We start from the raw sequence: 13,266 nt of genomic DNA, 5'->3' as shown, positions 1-13,266 counted from the left end.
CAATACAAAGACCAAACAAAGACCAGCAACCTAACAGGTGAAAACACAGGGCTTAAATACAACAGGGTTAACAGGACACAGGTGCTTAACACAGGTGGTTACAATCAGTGGCAGGGTTGGGAAACAAGGGGGCAGGACTGGGAAGAACCAAAATGCTGATGTATAATTTGCTATGGAAACTGTGTATTTAATAAAAAATTAAAGCAAAATTAAAGTACCTTTTGGATCCCACTGCATGTCACGGTTCAGTATTTCATTTGATATTTTGTTTAATAAATATGTTTCTTTGGGAAGTGAGTTTATAAAATAACTAAAAATAAAACATAAGAAATGATATTAAAATCAGAATGGACATGTCAGTTGAATTTGATGTCATGGCATTATTCAGATATATTCTAAACCAGAAATCTCTCTATCACTCCATTCAACTAAATCCAGAACCAGACCACAGCAAGCTGTAGTGGGTGGTTTAAAATTTACACCCAGAGAAATGCTAGTCATCTGTTACCTCAGTTTACATTGGTAGCTGAGTCACATCGTAACTTTTGTCACTGTGTGCCTTTTTCTTAGAAACAGTGATGAGTTATTATCTGATGCCAAACATAAAAAAATCACTTAATGGTGTTGGATGTTTCATGGAGTAGAATATACTGTAAAATTTTCTTGAGCTTATTATTTATCCATGTTTTTCAGTTGAACAGCATTATGCTGTTTAGTGTATTTTACTTTTACACCACTGTTGTAAAGATGTCGTACAGATCATGCTGCCCCTCACCCCTCATGTAAATGTGCATTTGTTGATGAATAAAGGGATGTAGAATTTAAGTCCCCTTCACGCAGGCTGCATTTGGGTGCTACAGATTACACCGAAATTATGTGTATAATCTGTAGGGTGCACGCAAAGGGAAGTCCGATTCTGCTGGCGTGAGAAAGCCAAAACTTTATAGTGTGAGATGAATTTATTTCTTTTAATGCTAGCCTGAACTACTAAACTGCATGGCATAGAGATAACACAAAATAGATTACAGTTGACATCACAATCTTTAATAAATATCATTGGCAGGAATGCACACTGTGCTGTCAGATTTTTGTTGTCTTCCCGTTTAGCCATGAACCTGTCTTGCATCAAAAGTCAGTCCAAAACCTACTGTTGTACAGTCCTTTGCTCAGTCACTCTCGCATACTCTTATCTTCACTTCCCTCTGACAGCATCTTCTTCGGTTACTTTGCAGCCTCTGCCATGATATCAATGCTGGGAATACTGAGCTACTTCTGATACCTAGCTGAAGAACCATAGTCCTCTATTTAGTGTATGATGTGGTGCTGTAAAGTATTACGCAGTTCCTGCGAGAGGTCTTGTGCCCACTCCACCAAAGTTACATAGTGCCATAGCAGGTGTTCCAGACCTGGAGTGGCAATGACAAAGAAGTCATTCTCCTATGATAAGTCAGTGACCATCAAAATGATTTTGAAACTGTTATTTTAAATTTAAACTGTTACATGATGCTACTTTTAAGCTTCTTATATGCTGTACTGTCTGCTGCGCAGCACTTCTTCTCTGGTGACTGTAAGCCTTTGGACAGCTGCAGTAGCCTTTACATTTCTTTCCCTGATTGAATTAAACAGAATAAGGGTGGGTCATACCAAAAAGTATTAAGTTTACACTCCGATTATATGTTTATCAATCCAGTTGCAGCAAACTTTACACCTAGTTGAAAAATAATCAATTTTAATCCTGGATTACTTATATAGTACATCTGGAATAATTTTATTCCTGTATTAAACTTCATTCACCCGGTTCACTTAGTTCAACTTACAGATCAACACACAGCGTGTTTGTATTTAAAATATTTTTATTGACATTGCCAGCAGGCTTTGTGTATAATTAAGGCAGTCTGCTCAGGTTTACTTAACGGCTCTCCTTGACGCTGAGCCTTCAAGCCTAATGGACTGTTGAATAGACTGTTTAAACATCTGAATTGTCTCTTTGCCTGAGAGAGCTGTTTTTGATGTAGCCCTTTGCTGGTTTTCACAAAAAGTGAAAAAAAAGCATAGATAATAATTAGTGTCAAGAGTAATGCTGTTGCAGTTTCAAATCAATGTTAATAGCAGGTTGAGGTCTTAATTGCAGATTTGTTGATCCATGTTTAAAATTACCTGGAGCAAGTTGATTTAAAATATATTGTATTTTAATTCTTGATTAGCTCAGATGTAATACTCATTAGTGAGCTGCAGGCTCTGGTAGAATATAGAGTTCAAACATTTTGTGGTTCTTAAATATGAGGAGGTATAACATTACAGAGAAGCTAATTTGTTTAACAGAAATCCTAATTCACAGTTCCAGTTTGTAGACTTCCATGACTATTTCAAAATGTGAAAATTTTTACTCATCCCAACTTCAACACATACACATGCAAACATCTGCACACTGTTCATGTTGGGCACAGGTAGGCCTGATAGACCTGTAAGGACTTGAAAGCAGTTACTGTTGTTTTTTGAAGGTGAGGTTGTTATTTGGCATGCTGTACAGATCTCTGTTTTTTGCTTGAATCACATTTTCACACAACAGCTAAATTCAAAATTCAGTGCTTTCAGTAAAATAACAGTGTTGTCCCTTTTCTCCAGATGCCCCAGTTCAAAACTCAAACCTGTAATATTGCAAATACTGCAGGATTTTTGCTGCTTGGGAAAGACCATTCACACTAACAGTTTAATAGATGCATTATGTGTCAAAGTCATGTTTAATGTTCTTGGTTCACGTTGTGTTTGTAATGAGGGGCCGAGTTGATGCCATTGGTTTAACAAATGATTGGAGCAAATTTGTGATGGGATAAAAGGATGTCAGATGAATTTATGGAGCAAATGATTGGGTTAATTTCGGGTTAAAGAAGCATAATTAGGCAGTCGAGATGTCAACAGAGTTAATCAGAGTGGTTTGATGTGAAGTTCTCTGTTTGTTTACTGTTCTATGTAGGTTTACTGGTGATTTCGGATAGTAAGTAAAATGGCTATTATTTTGTTGTAGACTTTGTGACCCCTGGTTCCTATCACCGCCACTGTGAAGAAATCTAGGTCAGCAAGTCATTCAGCAAACCAATCTGAATGACTCTGTTCATAATGAAATTGTTAAACACTGGCGGAGTTCCCCTTTAAAAAATGTTTGACAGAATGCTTACATTGAAAAAAATATGTATTTGCAAATGGCTAAAAGGCCCATATCCTACACACACACACACACACACATATTTCCTGAAACCGCTTATCTTTCTGAGTTGCGGTGGAAGCTGGAGCCTATTCCAGCAGTCAGAGCGGAAGGCAGGATATACCCTGGACAGGTCACCAATCCATCACAGGTCATCAACAACAGCCATGATTAATTTTTACCTGAGTTTACTCTCTTTATCCCTAGGTGTTTTTGTTACTGTGCCTTTCTCCTATCTTCCAATAAATTGGACTGTATTGTGCTGAATTCAAAAAGCAGTCCGGACTAAAACACTACTTGTAACTTTATCCTGAATAGGTAGGATTAGTAAGTGGATGTATGTAAATGTACTATTTTTCATGACATCACAGAACCAGTGAATTTAAATAAGGCTGCTTTTGGCAGCTTAGTTTTCATATATGGACCATATGGATTGGTGTGTGAATTTAAACATTAGAAATGTTTATATGTTATACCAAACACTCTTAGTAATTAAATAGAGTTTGGAGTTAATAGGTTGAAATGAATGATTGGATGAATGAATGAATCACTGAGCAAATTAATAATTATCTAAATAGTTATTAGGGCGAAGTGTGGACTGTATGAATGGACGATGGTGTAAATAAGCAGGAAATGGGGGAAATAGAAATGAATCAAAGATGGTTGCAAGTTCTGATGATGTCATGTGTAATTGAGTGAGTTCTGACCCCATGGAAACTCAGAATGATGGAAAGGTCGAACCTCGATGACATCATCCACTTCAGGAAAATTAACGTCATCTCTCAAAAGCGGTCAGTGACCTATAAACAGTCGCTGTGCAGAGCTGCAGTGAGTATTGAACGCAGTATGTGTGTGCGTTTGTGTCTTTGTTTAAACTCACATAGTGCACCCTGACCCATCCTGCAGAGACGGCAGTATCTATGCATATTTGGCGGTTAAGTGAATGTATGGATTGATATATTACAACTGCAGAATTTAATTTTGCTCTAGTCAGTGGGAGATGTCCATTATAGTGTTATGAATGTGACATATCTGTGCTTTTCATGTTGCAGTATTAGTTCATGATTTATCACATTTTTACCTTTCTTTACTAGAGGCTATGATAAGAAGAGTGAGAAAGAGAAGAAGGCAGAAAGTGATGGAGGGGGAAATAAAGAGAAAGGGAGGGTATGAGAGAGAGATAGAGAGAGAAAGAAAGAGAGAGAGAGAGAGTTTGTATTGATGACAGCCCTCACCATGGACGCACATAGGAGACAGTTTGTCATCCTGCCAGTGGAAAAATCAATCAATCCAACAAACTACAGCTCATTCAAGGCTGTGTATTTAAATCATAAACATGGTGTATTCATATATGTATGTATTTACTTGTGGCATGTGAGTGTGTGTGTTAACATTGTAATTCACTTTGAATTATACTGCTCATATTAACAATAACAAACTTTATTGATACTTTACTGTGGAAAAGTTAGACCATTCTTCATTTATTTAATTTCCAACCAAAATGGTCATTAGTTACAAGTTAATCCTTCTCATGACATTTCTGATGAGATTAGATTTGAACTAATCTAAAAAATATCTAGATCTCTAGATCTATATTTCAACATCACTGAATTTGTTTGGGATTATTTGGATTGTCAGAAGCAGAAAATGCGAAAACAACTTCTGAAACTGAACTTTGGATGTGTGGAAAAACATCACCGCAGATTTCTTTGACAAACTGAAAGTGAATCTCCTAAAACATGGGTCGGCACCCAAATGTTAAGAAGAGCCATTTTGTCATTTTGACAAAAAATCAATTAATCTTGAAAGCCACAACATTTTATGTCCATTTTACCATCTTGGTTGTAAATATGTCTCAGAATGTGTTGATGTACTAGTTCAGGTTAAAAACATAATCAACAACTTTGTTACTTTGGTGTGCTTTAATCTTTAGCTTATCTGTAGCTGCTTTTCCCACATCTCGGTCAGGACACTTTTAGTAGAACAGTGTTGTAAAATGTCTTTCAGCATTCGACCTTTTACGAGGCTGAAGTCGCTTCTCATTCACCTGATTCTCGTTTGAATTTTCCCATTCCACCTTAAGTGGTGCCTGAGGCACCAGAATGTAAATGTTGCACCGTTTAAGGTGGAACGGGAAAATTCTAACAAGAAGCTGTCTTCAGCTTTTTTAGTGTTTGACAGTTTCTCGTTGCTGATTAAGTCCATTTGTTACCAAATTATCATACTTAAGCATGTTGTTTGAAATCACTTTTCTTGGCAATAAGTGTGTTGGTGTTGTAAGAATTAGAATTAGAATAGATGTAAATACACCTAAAAAAAATGAAAAGGTACAAGAAAGTATTATTTTGAAAAAACTAGTGAAAATCTTGTGAGCTGGTTTAAAGAACAAAGTTTGCGTCAAGATTTGTGCTGAACGCTGCCATCTGCCAGTTGTTTGTACTTGTTGTACTAATATTAGTGTTTTTTTTTCTGAGCAAATAAACCTTCACTGACCGGTTAGATAGCTTTTTAATTCAAGTTTTCTCAGCTGCTTAACACATGATGTAAATCTTTGATCTTGCCATAGACAGAGAGTCAAGAGACCCAAGATTGCAAAAAAGATTTTAGGTTTTATTAGGTTTTATTCAAAAAAGGTTTTATTTCGAAAGCTCTGTCCAGTCTGCCACCAACCCTTGTCTGAAAAACCAGGTTGGACCCGGTCATACATACAGAGTGGGAGTCCTCTGCTTCTGTCCCCAGGAAGTGTCATAAAACAATGTTATTGTTCACACTATGAGAACAGAGTATAGATTCTGTTTAACAATGAACATAAAACTACAAAATAAAATAAAACAATTTCCAACACACATACACAGCACTGTATATCCCTGCTTTTTTCCATGACAACATCCCTAATAACTATTTTACCTGGAAATTCTATAAATTAAGGATATCTCTGACTATTGTACAGTAATGTGTATCACATAGAAAAAATATACAGAGCGGTATACAAGTAAACAGATGGGTGGGAGCGATAAGGAGGCGGGCGCATATGCGGAGAAAAGAGAGATTTATTGAGGGCAAATACATAATCATGGTCAAGACGATCCAGGATCAGTGAGCCAATACAGAGAACAGGAGGGACAGACATAACGAACACAGGTGTTCAAATGAACACAGGATAAACAGACTATGGAGGCCAGAAGAAACACCAAACAAAACAATTCAAACCATACATCAAACATATCAAACAAAGACCAGTGAGAAAAACGAGTGGGTTAACCATACACAGGTGGACAACACAGGTAAAAATTATCAAGGGTGGAGTCATGAAACAAGGGGCTGGAACATGAAGAATCAAAACAGAAAGCACATGGACAAGACTGGGAGGTAAACACAATCACATGGAAGACTGGGAGGGGCCAATTGTGACATATATTGCTTTCCAGAACACAGAAAATAAAATGTATGAAAATGCGAAGCATGTAGATAATGTAAAATGCACAATAAGCAAAAAAAAATGTAAAAAGAGATAAAAACATTAGACATATTAAACCAGTAGATTTTGAATTTCTTTTTAGAACTGCTCTCAGGTTTACAGGGAGGGAATGCCTGAAATTTCAAATGAGGAATTTAAGAGCCAGTGTGCTGTACTGTGTCATACATTTCTGACTATTCCTTCTGGGGAGAATATCACAGACCTCAGATATATCTTGACGTAGGGCTTGGCCTTCAGAGACAAGCAGTCTAAATATGGATTTTATATCTGTGATTCATTTGCAAGTACAGTGTCCTCTGTCATACCTGTATTTACAAACAGAAATTAATGAGCCTCTAAAAGTTAATGCCATCTGTGTGGTCAATCATCGAGCTCATGGAGAACCTGTGAGGGTTGTGTGCTAATATGTTAGTGTATACATCCATGTCATGTGCATACTGATGAAAATGATATTTATTAATTATACCAGCAAGCGGAAGCATACTGTTGCTGTGATAAGAAAACCTTGGATCACTGAAATGGTAAAGTCTTTTTTTGTAATATTGTTTTGGTGTAATAAATGTTTGTTATGACAATGACAATATACAAATTAAATAATAAATCGTGCAGGACCCAGAACTGAGCCCTGTTTGACTCAGTACTGACATCCAAGAGAAGTGAGGCAGAAGGTATACCTTATACATGTAGTTGTCTTTGTAGTTGTCTGTGAAGCTTGAGTGAAAGCTTTCAAAGTATATTTTTGTTTTACTATTGAACACTTTCACATTTTTCGTAAATAGTGTGGTTTTATTATTAGCTTTATGCATGGTTATTACTCTTCTGTCATCTCTTTTTAGTTTAAAATGGTAACTATAGTCCTCAGAGGGTTTGTCTTTGACTTTTCCTGTGATACTTTTGGTTTTCAATGAGGCAGTAGTATTAAAACATCTAGTAAGTCCCGAATTAAGAAAGAGGGTGTGAGGGAGGGAAAGAGAGCTTAAGGTTGAAGGTCACACCAGAATCAACAGTAAGATCACACCTGATAACATTTTTCATGTCACTCTTAAATTGGCAGATTGAAATTTAAAAAAAGACACAGTGGTGATCAGAACTGCAAAATCTACTGTTTGTAGGTCACCATGTGAAATGACCACAACTTGGGTAAGGTCGTGGTTAAAAATGGGAGCACATACTTTAAGCTCATAGGATTTTAGGAGCCAATCAATAATTAAAGTTAAAATCAATGAAAATCATTGAAAGTATTTCCCCAAACCTTCCATGAAATCTGTGTGTTCTATAAGCTGGCGAATGACTGGAAACCCAGGAGTATAAAAATAATAAGAAGGTGGAAATTCATCAGCATAGATTTTTAGAATGTTACAATTATGCAATAACACTCAAGAGGGAGTGTTGTACCCTGAGAGATTGGCACTGGTGGCCATAGGCATGAGGCCAAAGATTTATATTATTAGACTGATGACATTACTAGAACGATGACACAAGAACATAGCTACACATTTTAGTGTTGTGTAAAATAGAAATGCAAATCACTGCCGATTAAAAACGTTGGTTTAACAAGCTGAAACTTCCAGCTGTTTCTTTTTAGTTAACATCCTTAGGTCATGTAACTAATTTTTCTCCTCCTGGATTAGTTACTTGTCTTTCATTGTTGGCTGGTGCTCTGCCACTTGTGTCACAGTAGCAGCATTGTTGGTTTCAATGGGAGAATTTCTTCTGCTGAAATAGGAAAAGTAGCAGTTTTGTCATCATTCGCTTGTGCCACCAGTTCTTTTCGACAGGCTTGTTACTTGTAATAAACTTCGTTGTGGCTGGTACTTTTTTGACACCTGCTTGCCTTTTCTATGTAACAGGCAAATAAGGCAGAGTGATATGTAAGGAGATTTATTCAGAGTGTTGGCTCTTATAAAATGCCCCTCAGCCATTCACACTGCAGTACAAACTAACTGTGGTATAATTACAGCCCTTCTGTATGCTGGTAAATTGGGCAGAGGTGTGTGAATGTGATCCTATTCTGAAAATACTTGGCAATTGTTTCCACTGCTAATTGCTACCATGATTTCCTTTTTTGTTTTGATTTTTTGTTGTTATAGCAGTTCATAATTTATGATAATTAGCTTGGCAGGTGATATACAGCTCACTCTCTCTGTAGGCTATTTAGTCCATGTAGGCTCTCTTGAATTGCTGTGTATCTAATTTCCCATTGTCCTCATATTTATGTTCATTTTTATTGGAATGAATGTACACTCTCAGAAAAAAACACTGTACCTTTCAGGGTGCAAGCACTGTCACTGTAGTGGAGTATGTTTTCAGTACCTGTAGTTACGGAACATAATTTTATCATAATCTGTTGCCGTTATATAATTTTAAGGTACATTTACTTGATAGAAACTTGACTCCAGCCTTTTTATCGTATTTTTCTATTTTAAAGTGTAAGCTTATATAAAGCCCCTGGGAAAAATGAAAGTAGTGCACTTTCAAAACTAATTTGAGACACAAGTTATGGACTTTAAATGTAACACGGAGTGAGGAGGCGGATGCATACGCTAAGATAAGTGACTTTTATTGAGGGCAAATCCAGGGTCAGCGTCGGAACAATCCAGGTTTATACAGCCAACACGGAGAGATCGCGGGACAGACATGACAAACAGAACACAGGCTCAAACAATCAGCACAAAGACCAAGATACATCCATACCTCAAACAAAGACCAGCAAACACAAGGGGCAAACACAGGGCTTAAATACAAAACAAGGATAACAAGGGACAGGCGGAAAACAGGTGGAGACAATCAGGGGTGGAGTCATGAAACAAGGGGGCAGGACTGAACCAAAACAAAGAAGCACATGGACAGGACTGGGAGGGGCCAATCATGACATTAAAGAGCTCACATTTTTTCTTGTATTTTATTGGGTTCCACTTGTAACACTCGTATTGTTTTATATCCCAAAAATGGCCTTAATTCATTTTTACCTGACTGTTTTCCAGCCTCTCTTTAACAGGCCTTTTGTTTTAGAAAGAGTCTGTTTGGTGCTGTGCCTTTATGACAAATATGGAAATATGGTCTTCTAATGTCAATGTGAGTAGGCAGGGCTAAACTGCTAGAGGTTGAAGAGGTGAATACACGTAAATGTGTTGGTTCTTGTGACATCACAGAAATAGAAAAGAGGCTGTTTTTCCAACTTAGTTTCCAGATATGAACTGAATGGCTTTGGCAGAGAATGGAATGTTTTGAAAGTTTAACATTGCTTACATATTATATCAGGACCTTTTAATCAAAAAAGCAAGGAAAATGATCTGTTTCATTATATGGGCCCTTCAAGGACCCTGTTGTACCCTTGAGGGTATATTTTCATTTACGATTATACTAATTTGTTTCTGACTGTGTACACGGGTGTAAACTGTATTCCACAATATTCGCAATATAAACTATTCTGTAATTTATCTGTAATTTAATTCTAATATCCACTGTTACCCTGTGTGTGCGCGTGTGTGTGTTATGTTTGTGTGAGAGAGACGTTGACTCTACTGGTGACCTTGGCCCTAAGGGCTAATGGAGGCAGAGGGCAGGGACAGCAGGAGGCCAGAAACACTCTATTCACTGTTATCCTCTCTCTTGCTCTCTGTCTCTCTCTCTTGCTCTGTCTCTGCCCTCACTTGCACATACATGTGCATGTACATACATTGTCTGCAGCACATTTTGTCAATGAATTAATGATGCTTGATGTTTCAGTAACACATTACGTATGCAGTACACGGTGGTCAATGTCCGTTTATATTAAGGGCATGGGTGTCATTTAAGTCTGCAGAAATCTAAGGGTGAATGAAATGTCACCAATTGAAAGATGAAAGAAGTTTTAAACTGAAAGAAGTTTTACATGTGCGTTTTTACATTTACGTGAATTTATTGTTGTGTGGATAAATTGCACAGTATAGCTTGGTTGGTAAAAGGTAACACACTGTGCGCAATGTGACTAATGCATGTTTAGAGGAATTTCTTGCTTTTTTTTGGGGTTAACCAGAATGTCATGCAACACAGGTATCAGTGGTAAGTCTTAAGGCTGTTACACACAATGTGAACACAGTGTGAATAAACGACCCAAAAATTAGACATAGCTCCTCAGGAGAATAAGGGCAAATGTCTTCAAGTTTAAATAAGATTTCCTTTCTTGGTCAGTTATTTTGATGGTCAGCATGCCAGAGACAACTGTGATTGGTCAGTAAGATGTTGCTGTTTTTTTCGCACCAAAATACATGATGTGTTGTTCTTACTAGATAAAACAAACAAAAAAACAGACCAGAATGTAATGAAGTTTACAGATATCTTTTGCTCCTCGCGTAAAAGTGTCACTGGGCAGGCTGCTCTCCAATTTGTAAAAGAAAAAAAATGCACAGCCAGTTTAATTGTCTCATTCATTAATTAAAACTTTCTGAGTAGTTTTGTGTAGAGCACAGATGTAACTGGGTTTGAACTGCTTTTGGAGATGTATCACCACACGAAGCAGAAGACAAAATCTTGTAATTCTTTGTTTGGGCAAATTGGATCTGTTTTATTTAACTTTCGACCAGCTCTCCAGTTATAAGTGACCAGTTTGATTTTTATGGTTAGACTGTAGTCACATTTGCTTGCATATCCACATTCATTGCTGTATAATGACTCACGCTAAACTGACCTGGCCAGCAGACTGCTAACAAGGCTTTTCTATATTCATATCTAGACAGGATTTATGTTCAAATGATTTAGTGAAGCAGTCATTTTACACTACAATACACAAAATAAAAATATGCTACCTAAATGTCTGTGAAAAGGTTCTACTCTCCATCTAAATAAAAAACAATATATGGACAATTTGCAATATACAGTGGTGGACAGTAACTAAGTAAATGTAATTCATTATTGTACTTAAGTAGTTTTTTTGTATCTGTACTTTACTTAAGTATTTCACTTTTGGGCGACTTTTTACTTTCACTCCACTACATTTCAAAGTCATATATTTTACTTTTTCCTCCACTACACTTTGAGAAATCTGTCCTTACTTTGGTTTTTGTGTGTATAAAAATGTAACATGTCAAAACAAAAGAAGTGCAAAGCAAGAGCACCAATCAGGGCACAGCGGTCACTTTGTTCTGAGCTTGTTTTGACCTGTTGGCCATACCAACCCAGTGCAAGCACACGGTTCAGTGCAACAGTGTAAAGATTTGGGAGCACGTACGTCGACCTAAATGATGAACTAACCTAATTTTGTAAATAGACCACAATATAGAAATATGTACACATAAGCAGTCGTGACTGACATGTTTCTTTTTTTCTGAATTCATACAAACACTTTCATTTTATAGTAAATTGGTTTCAGTTAGTTTATGTTTATGAACAGAGACGTACAGATCAATACAGTAAAGGAAACTTATTTCTGATCCTGAGTTTAAAGCAAGTTTTTATTCAACTTGTAACTAATTTACAAATAAATCTTAAACTGAAACTTTGCTTGTTTGCAAAAAGTGAGTTCAGAGCCACTCGGTTCTCCCTGATGGAAACTGTTTACCTTCAGTGTTTTGTGCTTATGATAATTTTAATAGATCATAAGTAATGGCATTCTATTAAAAGCCTGGTTTACCAACAGAGACACTGGAGTATTTTCACCTAAAATGAGTTCATGAAGTGATTCTTGTTACAAAAATGATAACAGGACATCAGAGCCATAATTAATATTTTAGTACTTTTACTTTTGATACTTGAGTACATTTGAAGGCAAACACTTTTGTACTTTTACTGCAGGTCTAAAAGAAGGAACTTCTACTTTTACTGGAGTAATATTTTACCTTGGGTATCTCTACTTTAACTCAAGTACATGATTTGTGTACTTTGTCCACCTCTGGCGATATATAGATGAATGCAAAGGTAACGAAGACAAATTCAAGGATGTGAACAACTTACATTTTAACTCAAGCTGTGCTCCAATGGATTCATTTCCTGCCATTTTTGTGGTGCTGTTTTTTTTCCCCTTTGCATCTTTCGTGGGCAGAGAACTGTGGGTAACCAAAGACCTGGAAAGATACATCAGATGCATCCATAAAATCACTCTGAACGTAGGCTGCATTTCTAGGCTGTGTACAAAGGATGCTTAACTTTGGAATGGCCGTCTGTGACGTAGTGGTCGAGAAATGCAGCCTTCCTCGGCTGCAGCCTAGGCTTTTTTCAGATACTCTGAACGGCTGCACTCAGAATGCCAAAAAACCCCCCAAAAAACATGAATTTGATCTGACTGGTCAAACTGAGTCCTTATCAGATTCACTTTCGCCTAGAAACGTGGCTTGTATCCTACTGGGAAAAGTCTAATAGATTCCTCTCTTAGTTGGTCATCAAGTTTTGCTCCTGCCTGGTTGGCGAATGCACACGTGCATATGAGCATGTGCCCTCAGTGCATATGATATGTTGGTCTACAGAGTCAGATAAAGAGGGTTAAATAAAATTCTGTTGCATTATTTCACAGATCACATTCGTTATACAGATGTTTAAATGCATTCATCGATGTCCAAATAAAACTGAATAGAATACATTCTGTATGCAGAATCAAGTGCACCCTTGTTGT

General features: G+C 37.0%; 1 protein-coding gene across 3 annotated transcripts in view; it reads left to right on the top strand.

The window, feature by feature from the left end:
- The window catches only part of kcnh6a (potassium voltage-gated channel, subfamily H (eag-related), member 6a), an 89,609-nt gene that overhangs the window by 39,025 nt on the left and 37,318 nt on the right, over positions 1 to 13,266 (top strand). The window lies entirely within an intron of this gene.

The sequence above is a fragment of the Pygocentrus nattereri genome, chromosome 14, assembly GCF_015220715.1.
Source record: "Pygocentrus nattereri isolate fPygNat1 chromosome 14, fPygNat1.pri, whole genome shotgun sequence".
In the NCBI taxonomy this organism is placed as follows: Eukaryota; Metazoa; Chordata; class Actinopteri; order Characiformes; family Serrasalmidae; genus Pygocentrus; species Pygocentrus nattereri.
The sequence above is the reverse complement of the archived record's forward strand: the minus strand, read 5'-3'. Positions and strand labels throughout refer to the sequence as shown.